The sequence below is a fragment of the Culex quinquefasciatus genome, chromosome 2 (genome assembly GCF_015732765.1).
Source record: "Culex quinquefasciatus strain JHB chromosome 2, VPISU_Cqui_1.0_pri_paternal, whole genome shotgun sequence".
Lineage (NCBI taxonomy): Eukaryota > Metazoa > Arthropoda > Insecta > Diptera > Culicidae > Culex > Culex quinquefasciatus.
The window spans coordinates 219085366-219091981 of record NC_051862.1 but is presented as its reverse complement, the minus strand read 5'-3'; positions in this window follow the sequence as shown (position 1 = coordinate 219091981).

Genomic DNA, 6616 nt, shown 5'->3' with positions numbered 1-6616 from the left:
TTTTCTTTTGTTAAATATGTTTAGATCTTTGGTATAATTTAGTCCAATTTCGTCGGGGTCATTATTTTGGCCATGAAATGGGGTCCTTAAGCTAAAATTATTTAAAAAAGTTGAAAATTTTAAAGTTGATTTTTTTTTAATTATTTGATATACCCCTCAAAGGACTTTGCTAAAATTGGCTAGAACTATGGGATAATTTTGAACATTTTCGTCGGGGTCATTTATTTGACCATGAAATGGGATCCTTAAGCTTAAATTAATCTGATAAAATTTACATTTGAAAGTTGTTTTTTTAAGTTTGTTATATTCTCTATGCTGCCGCTCCAATCTAGTCCGTCCCATATGTAAAAAGTGGATGCTGAGATAACGACGTGAGAAGGCCAAAAAATGTTGCACCATTTTTCACATTTCCAATCAATTTTTTTTTGCTAAATTTTTATACAGTTATTTCAATATTAGTTCAACAAATATTTCTAACATGAATTTGTTTCATAAAACTTAAAATTCAGAGATAAATTTGTGTTATTTTCATACTAGAACTGACTTGCCTTTATTATTCTATAAATAAAGGCAAGTCAGTCAATGATATCAAGGTAGGCTTGAACATTTTCACCAGAACTTAAACTGTCATTTCAAGGTTTGTTTGGGTAATTTCCAAGTAATTTTCACAAATAGTATAAAATTAAGCTATTTTATGTTTATTTCAGATTCATTTATTTAAAGTAAAGTTTATAACTATGAAAAAGTAATCATAAACGAGACTGAAATACTACAGAGGCAAGAGATATTTGAAAGCGTGTCTCAACGTCTGGACCGTTGAAATTTAGTGATCCACAATCTACGTTTACCGGAAGTAGAACCTCTTCCAGAACTAGGACCAGGGCAATTCATTCAAGATTGAACAGAACTTATTTTATGGAATTATTACTCATAATGGTATGTAGTTTGTTTACTCGTGGTTGTCCCTTGCATGAAAAAAACACAAATGGTTTGCAATATTACGCATCAAAATTTATAAATATTCTTGCAAATATGAACTACTTATAATCATTACTCAAGTTCTGCGTGTTCATAGAAACTTAATCCTTGATATTTAAATGGTTCCACGTTCATTCAATCAATTCATGAGACATTTCTTTAGAAGGAACTGACTTGCCTTTATTTTGCATATGGGACAGCATGAAAGTGATTTTTATTTTGGAATTTTCAGAACAAACATCACTTTTTTATTAAATTGGCTCAAAGTACATGTAAAAACAATACTTTTGCTATGTTTATCTCAAAAATGACCAAAATACATATGGGACGGACTAGATTAGAGCGGCAGTATGGGAATTGATTAATTTATTGAGAATTTTTGAAATGTGAATAACAAAAACTGTTATTATTTTCATAGAGCGAGAAAGTCGGAGCTGACGTTGAAGTTCGAGCTGGAGTGAGACCTTGGATTCAAAGTCGCTTGAAGGAACCCGACTCTGCAGTCCTGACTAGTACAGAAGAGTTATGACAACTGCAGGTTTATTTGCAAATGGCAAATAAACCAAAATAATATATTTTTTTTGTTATGGAGACATACACGTTCAATAACAATTTTTGTTATTATGCTGCTCCACCTCTCCGCACAAAATTACAAAATTTGTTATTCCTTCATGATTCCTTCTGTGTTATTGGTTTGTTATTGCAATAACAACATAATAACAGTTTAAGTTATTCGTTAAACAAATCTTTGTTATTGATTTTTGTTATTTTAACAACTAATCCGATCATCCCAATAACATATTTTGAACTTCTCACAATATCAAAAACTGACCTTCCCAAGTTATTTCCATCTGCTCGGGCAGCCTTAATTAAAAATGAGCCAAATTTGTAGTTTTTGTTTATTTTTACTGTAGCTCAGCATAGAAGTTAGTTAACTAGAAAAAAAAATATCTTGATTTCATGATTGTGAAAGTTTGATAACATTGCCTTAAAAATATTAAACCCAGTAGTAATAGTCAAATTACTTGGGCAATTGAAAAGTTATTGTATGTTTATGTTGATAAAGAAAACATTTTTGTTTCTATTAACTATGAAAAAAGTTGACCAATTTTACTCAGTGAATGTAACAAATAAATAACTTTTAAAAACTCGTCCAGTTTTAAATAGATTTCAACTTGATGCATCAAATAACATATTTTTTTAAAATATGAAGAACCACCAAGATTTTTAATTATAACTAGAATATTGTCAAGCTTTCTATAGAAATTGCATGACATAAACAATTGAAAATATTATAACTGAAAAAATATTAAAATTTACCAAAAGTTTCAACTTTTGCAAAACCCAGTGAATTTCTCAATTAAAAAATATACTTATGTATTTTAAAACCCCTTTCTCCATTGTCATGAAAAATTCATTCAAAAAATGAAAAATTAAATTTCAACCAAGTTTTCTTTGCTTTTCAATGAATAAAGTTTTTATTTAAACAATTAAGAGTAAATTTTATATTAAAGCTTTTTTAAAAAAAAACTTTCGAAGATATATTTTTATATAAATTGAAATAAAAAAGCAAGGTATTTTTCGCTCTGTCCAAAAATTATGTTTTTTCAAAAAGTCCAATATGATTAAAATACAGAAATATTTGTTATCAATAAAAAAAATCAAACCATCCACATTAACGACCCCGGGTCTTTTGTGGTCTCTATTGCAAGTTTCTGCTCGAACCTAGGAGTCCGAAGGCTTGAATGGGGAGAGCACCCAAACCTCTTTCTACTCCAAGGAACCTTCCACCCCAGTGTTTGAACTGACGACCTTTGGATTGCGAGTCCAACCGCCGCCAGCGATTCCACCGGAGTAGGTTTGGTTTGGTGTGTTGTTTGTACTTATGGCATGGAGACGACTCCTACACCTGGAATGCCCGAACGGCCTAACAACCAAGGCCGGGACCGACATTTTACTTCCTCATCCGATGGAAGGTTGCAGCAGATGGGAATCGAACCCAGAATCATCCGCTTACAAAGCGAACAGCGTAACCATTCGGCCACGCACTGCCATATATATAACATATTTAACAAGTTCTAGCAATTTTTTAAATATTTCAAACAAAAATAAGAATTTTCTGGAATTATTTTGATTTTTGCACTTGATTTTTCAAGGATTAATAGGGGATGCAAAAGAATAATGCCAATAAATTAGTAAAATGTCTTGTAAATAGAAGGGATTTTCTGATCGCTTTGGTATCTTCGGCAATGTTTCCGATTATGATAGGGACTCATCTGGAAAAAAAAGTAGGCACACTGGATAAACACAATTTTGTTATTTGATATTCAATCACTTCAAGTTGTGATCCCAAAATATTGTGCAAAATCTAGTGAAGATTTTTTTTTATTTTGTTGATCAAAATTTTATGAATCATTTTAAGATGTAAAATCAAATTTCCAATCGAGTACGACTTATGTGTATATTTTTTAATTAGGTATATGCACCGTTTTCAAGTTTTTGGCATTTAAAGCCGAAAAATACCAAAAATTGGTTAGACTTTTTCGTTTTTATGCTTTATGAAGAAAAAGCATTTTCAATTAAGAAAATTTTGGTAGCTTAACATGTAAAGGTCATCGCTGAAATTTTAAAGTTGCCGCAGTTTATGTGAAAAAAGTCGATTTTTTGCCGTTTTCGTCATTTTCCCATTTTTGCGCCTGGCATAGAGCGACCAATTTCCCGTCCCGGGAAAAAAATCCCGGGAATTCCCGGGATTTACCGAAAAATAATATTTCCCGTTTCCCGGGAAATTTTCAAATTACCCGGGAATTCCCGAAATTCAAGCGGAATTATACATTTTCCTTACTTTTTGGTCCTAATTTTTTTTTAATTTGCAAAAAATATTAATGAGAGAACCAAACTTAATTTTATTCATTTTAATCTACTGTGCACTTATTAGAAAAACGGGGTATCAATGATAGGATTTCATTCTGTTTTTATTTTTTCCCAACTGGTAAGGTTTGTCTCAAGATGATCATTTTGTTAAACATGTACTGGGGTAGGCCACACAAAGTCCATGCACTATTGTTGAAAAAAAAATGTTTTTCAATAGTGTTGAGTCGCGGGGGGATGTCGAACCGGGCACCGGTTTCGTGAGCGGAGTGGCGGAATAAAACTCCCATTTTCCACTCGCTACAGAACTGCAAATGTTTATTATCTTAATTAATTACATTTACAGTTCACAACATTCTAAAATAACTTACAATTTCGGTATTTTATCACAGCTGACCTGTCCAGCTGCGCCCGTGCTCCCGCTAACTCAATTTTATTTGTTCTGTTTTGACTTCTTAGCGACAGCACGGGCACCACATAAACAATAACAATCACTGACACTACGAAACACAGGGGGTTGCTTCAGCGCCGTACGAGGGACGCGCTCCGTCGCAACAAATAGTATTTGAAAACTAGTGGCGTTGAAAATTGTACTTAGCATATTGGGGTGACTTTGTACAAAATATTTGTTGCTAAATTCAGATCTGGAGTTTTTTTTTGAAAAGGTCCAATAAACCAAATTTCCAGTTTTTGCTTTTTGGGTGTTTTTGAAACCGCCTTGAGTCAGGAGAATTGAAAAACACCCAAAAAGCAAAATCTGAAAATTTGGTTTATTGAACCTTTTCAAAAAAAAAACTCCAGAGATTTGATGTGTTCAAATTTAACACAATCAATAAGGTTGCTGATAAGTTTTTAAGAAGAAAAAGAAAATCAATGTGTAAATTTTACTTAACATAGTTTATAACTTTTTTAACAATATACCTATAAATTTTGGGTGAAATTGATAAAAAGTCAAAATTTTGTCTAAAAATCCTTAAAAAGAGTTTTGTTGATAAAATTACGGTCTAGAACAAGTTATTTGCCATGAAAAACATAATTTCTGCATGATTTTATTTTTCAGTCAACGTTGTTACATTATTACATATTCCTTTGAAATGGTAACAGAGACAAATTTTAAAGCATTTTTATGGTTAAGAAGCATGGATTTTACTCACTGATTCAATATTTTATTTAAAAAATAATACTCCTTAACAAAAAAAAATATCAATTGATATAATAAGAATTTTTTTACGAAGTTGTTTGATTTTCATAAGCAGTCAAGCCATTAATTGACCCCTACACTCATTTTGAACATTAAAGTTGCAGTTCTATAAAATTTTGTTGCAAAATATCAATCAGAAGCAGGATAAGATCAATTTTTGATAAATTTAAAATTTCCCGGGATTTCCCGAGAAATTTGTTAAAAATTTCCCGTTTCCCGGGAATTTTGTAACCCCGGGAAATTGGACGCTCTAGCGTGGCGCGTCGAAAAACCCTGTTTTTATTTTTTTTAATTGTCCCTAAGAAAATTGAAAATATAACTTCACCATTTTTTGATATGTTATGTAAATTTTTCCGAGGAATTATGTAAAAATATTTTCAGACATAGACTCTTTGGTCCCGAAACCTTCAAAACAGCATTTTAAGTTTTCATACGACCATTTCAAATGTTAAGCTAGAGTTTTGAAACTTCTTACTATTTTTCCCAATTAGCCAAACTAATCACCTTTCTTTTGCGACTAAGACAGCTAAAATGGGATTCAATGACGCGGAGATATGATTTTATGAAAAAAGTAGTTTTTGCCAAAAATGACGAAATTCGGATTTTTCGGACCTACCCGGCGTAAGTCACCCGAATGGCTGAACAAAAAAATATGGGTCTAATTATTTTGGCCAAGGAACCCCTAAAAAAAGTTTTAGCACGATCCGAGATAGTATCGGAGTTTAAATTTTATTTGTATAAAATTAAATAAAAAAAAACCAAATTTTAATCCATGTATCTATTTATTTGTTTCAGTCCCTATCATTTTCTAAATTTTTGCTAAACACCACATCGATCAAAAAATGCATTCTCAAGATACAGATTTTCGAATATTACCTATGTCCATTTTTCATCATCCTGGGACTAGAATCTAACTCACGACCTCTGGATTGAAAATCCAGCACGCCGTTAGTCGAAACCCATCCCCTACCGGTCAGTATTCCCAGTGAGCAGATTTACTCTTTGAAGGGATCTGACTTTGCCGAGCCAGACAGGAATCGAACACATCACCTTCCGCTTACAAGGCGAAACCCGTAACCTCACGGCCACGGAAGCTCGGCAATTTTTATAACCAGCTATCAAAATTGTATGGATATTTGTATGGAAAAACAAATGATGAAACTTGGTTTTTGATATAGGAATTGCATGAATTAAGTTTCATCCAAATTTAAAAAATGTACAAAACTTAATTTCTCGTAAAAATTGAAATTCTAGAAAATTACAAATTAAACTTAGATAATAGAGCATTGTGCAATTTGACGAAATACAAATATTAAAGTAGTGAAATAAATCAGAACTTGACCATCTCAAGTACCCAACCAAAGGTGAGCTAAATCCCGATTGAAATGTGCACTCTGTGAGGCCTTCGTCACAGCAAACGGACAAATGGCCCGCTAGCCGGCTGGCCGTTCGGCCTGGCCCATACAACAACAGCAGCAGCCCGATATTGTCGCCCGAAATCGATTCAAACCCCTCCCTGTCCGGCAACCCTTCCCAAAATCACTGGTATGTGAATGTGGGGAACCC